The sequence below is a fragment of the Lepidochelys kempii genome, chromosome 10 (genome assembly GCF_965140285.1).
Source record: "Lepidochelys kempii isolate rLepKem1 chromosome 10, rLepKem1.hap1, whole genome shotgun sequence".
Taxonomy (NCBI): Eukaryota; Metazoa; Chordata; order Testudines; family Cheloniidae; genus Lepidochelys; species Lepidochelys kempii.
The window spans coordinates 275991-289875 of NC_136389.1; the positions used below are offsets into that span (position 1 = coordinate 275991).

Genomic DNA, 13885 nt, shown 5'->3' on the forward strand with positions numbered 1-13885 from the left:
TCTGTTTCCACAAAAACAACAAGCATCTGAAGAAGTGGGTTTTTTACCCATGAAAGCTTATGCCCAAATACATCTGTTAGTCTTTAAGGTGCCACTGGACTCCTTGTTGTTAAGGTGGGTGAGGTAATACAAGAGAGAGACAAGCTGATTCTTCAACTCTGTGTAAGGTTGAAAGCTTGTCTCTCTCACCAACAGAAGTTGGTTGAATAAAAGGTATTATCTCACCCACCTAGTCTCTAATATCCTGGGACCATTACAGCTACAGGCACACTGCATATTGCATTCTTTGACAGATTCTGTGGCTTAGCATGTGATTAGGGAGTTGCTCTGATTAGCTGGTGCATCTGAACAATTCTGTTTAAATTGGTGTGTGCCAGAGACCAGGAGACTGCAGACCAGTGAGTCAGCACTTCCTGAGCGGGTAAGTTGGGCATCTGATCTCTTTCAGTAGAGAAATCAATGAAGAATATTAAATGGAGGATGTTTTCACCAACTTTATAATAAGTGCATAGTTGTTTTTCTAAAAAACTGAGCTGTGAGATACAACTGACAAGAAGTGATTTTAAGCTATTCTTAAATTACAGATTTTTTAAGATTGCAAATCCTGGTCAGTCTTATTTCTGATTATTTTAAAATAAAAGTAATTGAAATATAATTTAAAAGTTTTCATAACCAGTGTTTAAATATTCAAGTAAATCATATTTTACTAAGAACAATATTCTAGCTGAAATATTTTGGTTAGTTAGATGTAATGTTATTAATATGACAGTAAAATACATACCAGTGTAGTAAATTTGCTTTAATTTAAAAATTAAAATATTAAAAAGATCAACACTGAATATAATATTTTAAAATGCTATATTTCATTTTCAATAATACTTTATTGACATGAGAAGCTGGACAGATGTTGCAAAGCACAATGTCAAATAAATCTGGGCTTTTCATGATATACTGTATTTGATTATTTTTGATGTTCCAGTTGAATTAGGTATTGAGGTAAGCAGAATGTTGCTTTTCTTACTGTAAATATTCTTATGGTGTGTGTGTTTTTGCATAAATAAAAAACATGTACTGCTGTTTCTGTTAACAGAATCAGTAGAATTGGGCTAACTGGGATCTCTTTTATGCATACATTGCTGTGTTTACAGTGACTTACTGCCTTTTCTCTCTAAAGCAAGGACTTAGCCTCTTGAGTTACTGGCATGTGTGAATATAATTGCTGGAGTTGTGATAGCTATGCCTTGTGTGTATGTGTGTGAGTGCAGTGAAAATAATGTGCTTTATTTCTGTCACTGTCAAGAGAACCCATTAGAAAACCAAGTTATTTAAGGTTTCAGAGTAGCAGCAGTGTTAGTTTGTATTCGCAAAAAGAAAAGGAGTACTTGTGGCACCTTAGAGACTAACCAATTTATTTGAGAATAGAATGCATCCGATGAAGTGAGCTGTAGCTCACGAAAGCTTATGCTCAAATAAATTGGTTAGTCTCTAAGGTGCCACAAGTACTCCTTTTCTTTTTCCAGTTATTTAAGTGATATGTAACTTGGCCCTACGACTGTGCTTTATGCTGGTGTTGGCCACAAAGCTCTGCCTTTGAGCGATTTTGGTTTTAAACTAAAAGTTGTAAATCATATAAATATAACATCTCCTTCTCACCTCCATCTCTGAAAGCTTGCAAGACTAGGGTGGTTTGGTTACTATTCTAATTTAACAAAAAAAATCAATCAAATATGGCTAATTAGGGTTCATTGGCTTCCTCTAATTCCTTTTGGTATTTTGAGGGTGAACTAATAAACTAGCCAAGTGATTAAACTTTGAGGAATAGTTGCTGGGCATATTCAGTATTTGCTGTTTATGAACTTTAATATCTGTAAAATCCACCCTAAGTAATTTACATGAAAGGTGAGTACTATAGCTTTGGATGACACTGCAGCACGTCATGGTATTCTGCTTTATGTTTTTTAATAATGCACAGGTGCATGTATTATACTTTTTTATATACTGGGAAAAATGAAAATATAGGATGCGCTTTTTTTAACTTAGCCCCAGTCAGGAAAATCCACTTAATAGGAATGCTTCTGGAGGAACTAATCTCTAGTGTTGTTCACTGGGAAGAATTGCTGCTGAGTAGGAACAGTAATAATGTTGGTTAATTGAGAAATAAGATACATCCCTTCCCGCTGAATATAACTGGGATTTTTTGTTCAATGCAGAATTTCTGATCTCTGCAGAATCTGTTGTGGAACTTCTAAGCTTTACTGGCACTATCTTTAGAAAATAGAAAAGTAACTGAAACATGACAATAGGTACTACCTTTCTTGGTAGAGTCCAGACCACTGAGGGATGGTCACCCCTGCCCTGCGACCTTGGGTGCCTTAAAAGCCTGACCTTAAAGTCTGACCTGTCAAGCCTGACCTTAAAAACCTCTAAGGAAGGAGATTCCACCACCTCCCTAGGTAACCCATTCCAGTGCTTCACCACCCTCCTAGTGAAAAAGTTTTTTCCTAATATCCAACCTAAAACTCCCCCACCGCAATTTGAGACCATTACACCTGGTTCTGTCATCTGCTATCACTGAGAACAGTCTAGATCCATCCTCTTTGGAACCCCCTTTCAGGTAGTTGAAAGCAGCTATCAAATCCCCCCTCATTCTTCTCTTCTGCAGACTAAATAATCCCAGTTCCCTCAGCCTCTCCTCATAAATCATGTGCTCCAGCCCCCTAATAATTTTTGTTGCCCTCCACTGGACTCTTTCCAATTTTTCCATATCTTTTTTGTAGTGTGGGGCCCAAAACTGGACATAGTACAAATAGAGGGGAATGATCATGTCCCTCGATCAGCTGGCAGTGCTCCTACTTATGCAGCCCAAAATGCCATTGGCTTTCTTGGCAACAAGGGCACACTGTTGACTCATCTCCACCTTCTCATCCCCTGTAACCCCTAGGTCCTTTTCTGCAGAACTGCTGCCTAGCCACTTGGTCCCGAGTCTGTAGCAGTGCATGGGATTCTTCCATCCTAAGTGCAGGACTCTGCACTTGTCCTTGTTGAACCTCATCAGGTTTCTTTTGGCCCAATCCTCTAATTTGTCCAGGTACCTCTGTATCCTATCCCTACCCTCCAGTGTATCTACCACTCCTTAGTTTAGTGTCATCTGCAAACTTGTTGAGGGTGCAATCCATGCCATCCTCCAGATCATTAATAAAGATATCGAACAAAACTGGCCCCAGGACCGACCCTTGGTGGACTCTGCTTGATACTGGTTGCCAGCTAGACATGGAGCCCTTGATCACTACCTGTTGAGACCGACAATCTAGCCAGCTTTCTATCGACCTTATAGTCCATTCATCCAGCCCATACTTCTTTAACTTGCTGGCAAGAATACTGTGGGAGACCGTATCAAAAGCTTTGCTAAAGTCAAGCAACAACACGTCCACTGCTTTCCCCTCATCCACAGAGCCAGTTATCTCATCATAGAAGGCAGTTAGGTTCGTCAGGCATGACTCGCCCTTGGTGAATCCATGGTGACTGTTCCTGATCACTTTCCTCTCATCTAAGTGCTTCAGAATTGATTCCTTGAGGACCTGCTCCATGATTTTTCCAGGGACTGAGGTGAGGTGACTGGCCTATAGTTCCCTGGATCTTTCTTTTCCCTTTTTTAAAGATGGGCACTACATTAGCCTTTTTCCAGTCATCCGGGACCTCCCCCCGATCACTATTTATTTTCAAAAATAATGGCCAATGGCTCTGCAATCACATCCGCCAACTCCTTTAGAACCATCGGATGCAGGACATCCAGCCCCATGGACTTGTGCTCGTCCAGCTTTTCTAAATAGTCCTGAACCACTTCTTTCTCCACAGAGGACTGGTCACCTCCTCCCCATGCTGTGCTGCCCAGTGCAGTAGTCTGGGAGCTGACCTTGTTTGTGAAGATAGAGGTAAAAAAAGCATTGAGTACATTAGCTTTTTCCACATCCTCTGTCACTAGGTTGCCTTCCCCATTCAGTAAGGGGCCCACACTTTCCATGACCATTTTCTTGTTGCTAACATACCTGTAGAAACCATTCTTGTTACTCTTAACATCCTTTGCTAGCTGCAACTCCAAGTGTGATTTGGCCTTCCTGATTTCACTCCTGCATGCCTGAGCAATATTTTTATACTCTTCCCTGGTCACTTGTCCAATTTTCCACTTCTTGTAAGCTTCTTTTTTGTGTTTAAGATCAGCAAGGATTTCACTGTTCAGTCAAGCTGGTCGCCTGCCACATTTACTATTCTTTCTACACATCAGGATGGTTTGTTCCTGCAACCTCAACAAGGATTCTTTAAAATACAGCCAGCTCTCCTGGACTCCTTTCCCCCTCATGTTGTTCTCCCAGGGGATCCTGCCCATCAGGATGAGTTTCAAGTGAGTACAAGTATTAAGGCATTAAAGTCTAGGGCAGCTCTTCAGGCTTTGGGCATCTACAAGCCAGGACAAAAAAGAGGGTTCAGTCCCCAATCCCAGCATAGACTGTGCACATCTCAGTACACAGCTCAATGCCACTATGAGCCTCAGAGAAAGAAAGGCAAATTCCCCAAGCGTAAATCATCTGGCACACAATCTTTGTCATCCCAGCCCTCTACGTCCAAACACCAATTTTGATGGGTGGGTCAAGGCACCATTAGACTGCTCCCCCCAACTAATTCAGCAGTCATCGCTTTACACCCATTTGGTCTCACCGATTGGCAGCATTCCATGGTGCCTGGGAACGCATAACATCAGACTGATGGGTCTTGGAGATCGTTCAAACTGGGTACTCCATTCATTAAACCTCCCTTCCCCATCCCTCTTCAGGGACCCTTCTCATGAGAGTTTTCTGCGAGAAGAGGTAGATGGTCTCCTCCAGTTAGGAGCCATAGAACCGGTACCTCAAAATCTATGAGGCAAATGGTTCTACTCTTGTTATTTCCTAATACTCAAAAGGAAGGGAGGTTGGATACCTATACCAGACCTGAGAACTCTCACTAAGTGTGTCAATGCTCAAAAGTTCAAGATAGTCACCTTGTCAACGATCATTCCAGCATTGGAACAGGGAGATAAGTGTCCTGAAGGTCAAAGGTTGAAAAACAGTTTTCATATTTCCAATCCTGCCAACTCTCAGACGATTTCTCTGATTCACTCTGGGCAAAGAACACCACCAACAGAGGGTGATTCCCTTCAGCCTATCATCAGCCCTGAAGGTATTTTCCAAGGTCCTCTCAGTAGTGGCCAGTCACCTGCGCTCCCAAGGGATCATGATTTATCCATACCTGGATGACTGCCGCCTCAGAGGCAATTCTCCAAGGGGCTCACCAAGTCACCAAAGCTGCAATGCACTTGTTTATGGAACTTGGCCTATGGATCAACACCCAGAAATCAACCCTCACTCCAGTACAATGGCTGGAATTAATAGGTGCTGACTTTGACTTGTTACAGGCTAGATCTCTCTCTTGCCTCAACACAGGTTCCTCTCCTTGGTCACGTTCCTAGAGACCATTCAAAGCAGCCGTCAAATATTAGTCTGACTCAGTCTCCAAATCTCGAGGCATATGGCAGCAAGCACAGCAGTGATACCACATGCCAGGATTCACATGAGATGTTTTCAAATGTGGTTCAGCTCAGTTTATGGACCAAACAGACACAGACTAGACAAGCTCCTGTCACCACCCACCAGGATCAAAAACTCCATAGACTGGTTGAAGGACCCAGCCAATGTTTGGAAAGGGATCCTCTTCTTGCAAGCCCCACTGTCATTACTTCTCACCACTGACACATCATAAATAGGATGGGGCATGCATCTAAACAGCCTCACGACACAAGGCAGGTGGTCGTCCATGGAGATATCTCTTCACATCAGTCTCCTCGAGCTAAGAGCAGTCAGGAACGCCTCTGCCCATTTCCTCCCACTGATCAAAGGATCCCATATGATGATCCTAATGGACAACATAGCCTGTCTGTACTACATCAAGCGATGGGGGAGCCAGGTCTCCCTCCCTCTCTGTGGAAGTGATGAGGCTATGGAACTGGTTCATCTCCCATGACGTCCTACTGTCCGCAGCTTACCCCCCAAGCACACAAAATTTGATAGCGGACAGTCAGTTGCAAATTTCCACATGACCACAAGTGGGAAATAGACCCAACAATACTTCATGACCTATTCAGACGTTGCGGGATGCTGTCCACAGACCTGTTCACCACTCACTTGAACAAGAAATGTTCACGCTACTGCTCCAGAGCGGGGATGGAACAGCATTCCATGGATGATGCCCTCCTCCTCCCCTGGGATAGGGACCTTCTCTACAGGCCTAGTACCCTTACCTGTCACAGCTCATGACATGCCTTCAGATCCCTCTCACAACCATTCTGCACCTCCTCTCACAGAACAGAGGATGTATCCTACATCCCAACTTGGTAGTCCTCCACCTCAAGGCATGGCTCCTGCTTGGTTCCAACACCTAGAAAGCTCCTGTTCAAGGGAAGTATGAGAAGTTCTGTTACACAGTAGAGAGTCCTTGATATGACATACTTCCCTGCAAAAATTGTCCAGGTTCCAGATTTAGTGCAAGTCCCAACAAATCTCCCCAACATCTGTAACTGTTCTATGTATCCTAGACTATGCATTGACCCTAAATAGGTCAGGACTATCTTTAAGTTCTCTCAGGATCCACCTTGTGGCTATAAAAGCTTTCCACCAACCTGTAGAGGGGTTACCTGTGCTGTCAGACCCAACTACTAAAAGATTCCTCAGAGAAATAGTAAACCTCTTCCCACAACCTTGACTTCCTACCTCCATGTGGGACCTAAACCTGGTTCTGAAAGGACTGATTAGGCCTCCCTTCAAACCCATGGCCATGTGTTAGGTGAAAACAGGCTTCCTGATAACAATTATCTTGACCAGGAGAGTAAGAAAGTTAGCGACCTTGATGGCACATCCCTCCATATATTTTTTCCAGACAAGGTTACATTCAGGCTGCATCCTAAATTCATCCCAAAGGTAATGTGACAAGTTGGATCACAGAAACACCTTTGGGACTGCCACCTGATGTGCCTAGACTACCTCTGAGCCTGTTTTCTGTGCGAGCTTGGGACTTCAGTACCTTGCCTTGTTTGAGCCAGACATGCTTGCCTGCTGCAAACACAGATCCAAGTCTGAACCACGTCCCCTTACAAGCTGCAGGCTTAACTGAAAACAGCTTAAGAAGTGTTTCTGTCTCCAGCAGTCAAATACCCAGCTCCAAATAAATCTGTTTTACCCTGTATAAAGCTTATACAGGTAAACTCATAAATTGTTTGCCCTCTAAAACACTGATAGAGAGATATGCACCACTGTTTGCTCCCCCAGGTATTAATACTTGCTCTGAGTTAATTAACAAGTAAAAAGTGATTTTATTAAATATAAAAGTAGGATTTAAGTGGTTCCAAGTAATAACAGACAGAACAAAGTAAATTACCAAGCAAAATAAAATAAAACACACAAGTCTAAGCCTAATACAGTAGAAAACTGAATACAGATAAAATCTCGGCCTCAGACATGTTTCAATAAGCTTCTTTTTCAGACTTTCCTAGTCTGGGCCAAATCCTTTCCCCTGGTACAGTCCTTGTTCCAGCTCAAGTGGTAGCTAGGGGATTTCTTATGGCTGCAGCCTCCTTTGTTCTGTTCCACCCCCTTATATATCTTTTGCACAAGGTGGGAATCCTTTGTCCCTCTCTGGGTTCCCACCCCTCCTCCTAAATGGAAAAGCACCAGGTTAAAGATGGATTCCAGTTCAGGTGACATGATCACATGTCACTGTAAGACTTCATTACCCACTTGCTAGCATGCGGGTATACAGGAAGACTTACAAGTAAACAGAGCCATTTACAACCAATTGTCCTGATTAATGGGAGCCATCAAGATTCCAAGCCACCATTAATGGCCCACACTTTGCCTAATTACAGTAGGACCGTAGAGTTATATTTCATATTTCTAGTTTCAGATACAAGAATGATACATTCATACAAATAGGATGAATACATGCAGAAGAACATAACCTTTGCACAGATATGTAACATGACATATCTAGCATAAAACATATTCCAGTTATGTCATATTTACATTCATAAGCATATTTCTATAAAGCATTATGGGGTGCAACATCACAGCTAACCTCTCCGTTTCATATAAATCTTTTGATTCACCTTCCAATCTTTTACCCAAACCTCACCAGGACAACAGGATATATGCTATACTGCATATTTTAGATGTTAGGAGAGCCCTGGCCTTCTGTCTGGACAGGACAAAGTCTTCAGGAAGTCCCTTAGATTCTTCCTCTCCATTGCAGACAGATCCAAGGGCTCAGCAATATCAGCCAAAAGACTCTCCAAGTGGGGTCTTGAATTTCATCAGACAGTGTTACCAAGTTCACAACATGATCCCTCCAGACTCTATTTGTACACACTCCATGAGGTCAATCTCCTCATCCATCGCCTTCTTCAAGAATATCCCTATCTCAGAGATTTGTAGAACAGCGACATAGATGTCAAGCCACACTTTCGTGGAACACTGTGTGATTACTGGAGACTCTGCCTCTGATGCCATCTTCAGCTCCACTGTGCTGTCATCTGTTACTGACCTGATTCTGAAGTCCCAGCCCTCCAGAAGGGGTACTGCTAGGGTGCTCCACTAATCAAAGAAGAAATTATTCATCTTGTACAGTAATGACAGTTCTTTGAGATGTGTGTCCCTATGGGTGCTCCACAAACCATCCTCCTCCCCCTCTTCGGAGTTCTTGTCAGTGGCTCTGCGGTAGAGAAGGAACTGAGGGGGTTAGCCTGTGCATGCTGACTAGCCTCGTGATGCAGCATGAGGAGGGAAAGTGTATGTGAAGGCCTAACAGACAATGCTACCAAAGTTCTCCGATCAACAGCGCAGGGACACAAGCACACCTACAGTGGAGCACCCATAAGGACTAACATCTTGAAAAAACATTGTTACTGCACAAGGTGAGTAACTTCTTCTTTCTGCACCCTTTCTTTGACAAAAAATGGCCACTTGATAAGTGATGGCCCATCAGCTTTGATGACACCTGGCTAGGTGTCAACTTGTCCTTTGTCTTTGAGAAACCGGTTTACCCACTCCCCAGATTTGTCTGGTAAATACACTTTAGTCATGATTTAAGCTTATGTTCTTAACTTTACATATAATGTTGTTACATAGATTTTACCATGATATTATTAACAGTTAGTTTTTTCAAATGATACCTTACAAGACATATTTTATACAAAGATTATTACAGTAGTGTGTAGGGTATAACTATAGGGGTGTATTCTGTTACAATAGGCCACCCCAATTAAGCAACTTCTGCTACATGTATCTTGGCTTTTTAAGAACAGTATTATTCTGTGTTTATGTGAAAGAGATTTTCAAAGGCAAAAATGGGAATTAGGTCCCTAACTGTCATTTGTGCCTTTTGAAAATCTCCCTTGTAACATGTTGTATAACTATTTTCTGAAGACTGACATCTTATTTCTTTGTTGCTTCATTCTTTTCAGGTGCTCATGTTCCACTGAGATGTTAGCAACAGGTGGACATTTCAAACTGATTTACATTAGGCAACAAGTGATGCATTTTGCCTCAGCTGTCAATAATTAATTCTTATTAATATTTAAGAATGTGCCTGAAGTTTTAGAAGTCTTGGTAGATACTTTTGTGAAATTCTGCAGGTATAACAATGCGGCAGAATTTTCTTTCTTTATTAGATTTTTCTACTTTCTCAGACTGATTTTTTTTGTTTTGTTTTTTAAGGCAAGAAGATAAGACTGTTTTATATATAAAATGTGTTATGTAAAGAAAACCTCCGGGATCTGGGGCTCAATAATAGCATAGATTCAATATGCTACAGGAAGTCTTTAAATTTCAGCAATTCCAGAGAATTATGAGAACATAAAAGTTAGAAATGGAAAAGACCAGTTGGATTATTTCTAGGAGGTCAGTGCAAGATTATTCTGCACAATCATTTTCTAGTGTTTAGTCTTGCTTATTTTTAAAAGTGGCCTTTCCACCAGCTCTCTAGGGCGTTCCACAACTTAATATTGCTCACTTTCAGAAATTTTTTCTTAATGTTTGAATAGAAAAGAACACAAAGGAATTCCTATTTGACAGAAATAAGTAATTTTTTGGATGTGATGATTCTGGTTTTTTTGTTGCGTGATGGTATAATTCATTTCTTTTTGGGGAAATGGTGCACTGAAATTGCTAACTGGGGTCCAGTTAATTGAACTATTAAAGTTATGTATCAGAGGCGTAGCTGTGTTAGGCTGGGTCTGTAAAAGCAGCAGAGAGTCCTGTGGCACCTTATAGACTAACAGACTTATTGGAGCATAAGCTTTCGTGGGTGAATACCCACTTTGTCGGATGCATGTAGTGGAAATTTCCAGAGGCAGGTATAAATATGCAAGCAAGAATCAGGCTAGGGATAACGAGGTTAGTTCAATCAGGAAGGATGGGGCCCTCTTTTAGCAGTTGAGGTGTGAACACCAAGGGAGGAGAAACTGCTTTTGTAGTTGGCGAGCCAGTCACAGTCTTTGTTTAATCCTGAGCTGATGGTGTAAAATTTGCAAATGAACTGAAGCTCAGCAGTTTCTCTTTGAAGTCTGGTCCTGAAGTTTTTTGGCTGCAGGATGGCTACCTTTAAATCTGCTATTGTGTGTCCAGGGAGGTTGAAGTGTTCTCCTACAGGTTTTTGTATATTGCTATTATATATTCCTAATATCTGATTTGTGTCCATTTATCCTTTTACGTAGGGACTGTCCAGTTTGGCCGATGTACATAGCAGAGGGGCACTGCTGGCACATGATGCCATATGTTACATTGGTGGACATGCAGGTGAATGAACCGATGATGGTGTGGCTGATCTGGTTAGGTCCTGTAATGGTGTCACTGGTGTAGATACATGAGCAGAGCTGGCATTGAGGTTTGTTGTATGGATTGGTTCCTGAGTTAGTGTTACTATGGTGCGGTGTGTAGTTGTTGGTGAGAATATGCTTCAGGTTGGTGGGTTGTCTGGGGGTGAGGACTGGCCTGCCTCCCAAGGCCTGTGAAAGTGAGGGATCGTTGTCCAGGATGGGTTGTAGATCACTGATGATGCGTTGGACAGGTTTTAGCTGAGGACTGTATGTGATGGCCAGTGGAGTTCTATTGGTTTCTTTCTTGGGCTTGTCTTGCAGCAGGAGGCGTCTGGGTTCACGTCTTGCTCTGTTAATCTGTTTCCTTATTTCTTTATGTGGGTATTGTAGTTTTGAGACTGCTTGGTGAAGATCTTGTAGGTGTTGGTCTCTGTCTCAGGGGTTGGAGCAAATGCAGTTGTACCTCAGCGCTTGGTTATAGACAATGGATCGTGTTGTATCCGGGATGGAAGCTGGAGGCATGAAGGTAGGCATAGCGGTTGGTGGGTTTTCGGTATAGGGTGGTGTTAACGTGACCATCACTTATTTACACCCTAACCCTAAGCCCACAGACAACCCACTAACCTGAGGCATATTTTCACCAGCAACTACACACCACACCATAGTAACTCTAGCTCAGGAACCAATCCATACAACAAACCTCGATGCCAACTCTGCCCATGTATCTACACCAGCGACACCATTACAGGACCTAACCAGATCAGCCACACCATCATCGGTTCATTCACCTGCACGTCCACCAATGTAACACACGGCACCATGTGCCAGAAGTGCCCCTCTGCTCTGTACATTGGCCAAACTGGACAGTCCCTACGTAAAAGGATAAATGGACACAAATCAGATATTAGGAATGGCAGTATACAAAAACCTGTAGGAGAACACTTCAACCTCCCTGGACACACAATAGCAGATTTAAAGGTAGCCATCCTGCAGCCAAAAAACTTCAGGACCAGACTTCAAAGAGAAACTGCTGAGCTTCAGTTCATTTGCAAATTTTACACCATCAGCTCAGGATTAAACAAAGACTGTGACTGGCTCGCCAACTACAAAAGCAGTTTCTCCTCCCTTGGTGTTCACACCTCAGCTGCTAGAAGAGGGCCCCATCCTCCCTGATTGAACTAACCTCGTTATCCCTAGCCTGATTCTTGCTTGCATATTTATACCTGCCTCTGGAAATTTCCACTACATGCATCCGACAAAGTGGGTATTCACCCACGAAAGTTTATGCTCCAGTATGTCTGTTAGTCTATAAGGTGCCACAGGACTCTTTGCCGCTATTACAGTTATGTTTTTGTGTGTCTTGGGGGACAATAGAATAAGGAGGAAAACATGATCAGAAATAGTTTAAAACTGATAAAGATGACCCAGGAGCCAGCCTTCTTGATGTTTAAGAGGAAGGGCATTAATAGTATCTAAGCTAATGCCAGATAGCACTTGGGAGTTCAAAAAGAGACTCTTAACGATCCGAAGAGGAGTAGAGCCTATCTGCATGGAGTCCAGGGTTAAGTGAGATGTGAAAGGAGGGAGAAAGAAGGAAGCATGAGAGGTTAGATGCTGATTTGAACCTAGAGTTTTTAGTCAAGGAAGTTAAGGAAGGACAGGGCTGGACTTTTAGTTTGTGAGATTTTCAAAAATATATTACACTCATTTTGCCTGCCCAGTGAGGTCCCATTAGGTAGAATTGTGAAGCTTTGTGGTACACTGTTTTAATGTAATCTTTTTTCAGGATTGTGAATAAATTTATTTTTAGCTTTGACTGTATTGGGGGATAAATTAATTGTGGTGCATTCTCAAAGGAAGACAGCATAATCAAAGGAAAAGAAGTCACTGAGGATGGGTGGGTGAGATTCTGTGGCCTGCGTTGTGCAGGAGGTCAGACTAGATGATCATAATGGTCCCTTCTGACCTTAGTATCTATGAATCTATGAAAACGTACATTGATGACCAGGAAAACTATTTTAATCTTTTAGAATCTGGAAAGAACTATTAGTTACAATAATTCCGTTTGCCATAGTTTCTTCTCCTCCCTTTGTAGTCAAAGAGACAAAGCACCATGACGGTGCTACCTATCAGGAACCAAGGAAACAAAAGTTTTGCTAATTGTGCTGTGCATGTAAGGCCCCAGACCATCTACTTCCCTCAAGTCAGAGACATCCAAAGCATGAATTTATCTGAGATAAATGAAATGTAGCTGGGGGAGAGAATTCAGGGAAAAGATGGGTGGGAAGAGAGACAGCAACCTGATTTCCCCTTATTTTATGTCCATCTTTTCCAACTCTGTTCACAGAGATACTATAGAACAGGGGTAGTCAATAGGCAAACCTCAGGCCAAATCCAGACTGCCAGATGCTTTTGAACGGACTGTGAAATTTTTTTATTTACTACTACTTATTATTATTATTATTGAGGATACAATTTTGTCTTGGAGGTCATGGATTCCATGACTTTAACAGACCTACGTGACTTCTTCGGCTTCAGCCCTGGCCGTTGAAGCAGCAGCCGGTGGCCGGAGCAGTGGCCAGCAGTCAGCCCTCGGCAGCAGGATGGAGACTGTTAGCCTCCCCCTGGGTATTTTTAATAAAAATTAGAGACAGGTCATGGGCTTCCATTAATTTATTATCATTATTATTGTTTTTGTATTATTTTCTCTGGAGTCTGGACCTTGGTTATACCTTGACCAAGAAATTTGGACCGTGACAAACCATAATTAATTACCCAGGTATAGAAAAAGCAGTGGATGTAACAAACAATACACTGAAGGGGCAGGCTTTTTTTACTGAGGCACCTGCAATAATTTGAGTGAAGGAACTACTTGTAGAAGTAGAATCCAGCTGTTAATACATGGAGATGACTGTCTTGCTGCCTTATGCCCATAAACTGACCATAAAGTGGATACATCTCTGGAGAAGTGACACTGGACAAACTCCA

The 13885-nt window shown here is 42.2% G+C and overlaps 1 protein-coding gene across 9 annotated transcripts in view; it reads left to right on the top strand.

Moving 5' to 3' along the window:
• UNKL (unk like zinc finger) overlaps window positions 1-13885 on the top strand; it is a 164465-nt gene that overhangs the window by 129087 nt on the left and 21493 nt on the right. The gene's annotated exons all lie outside the window — the stretch shown is intronic.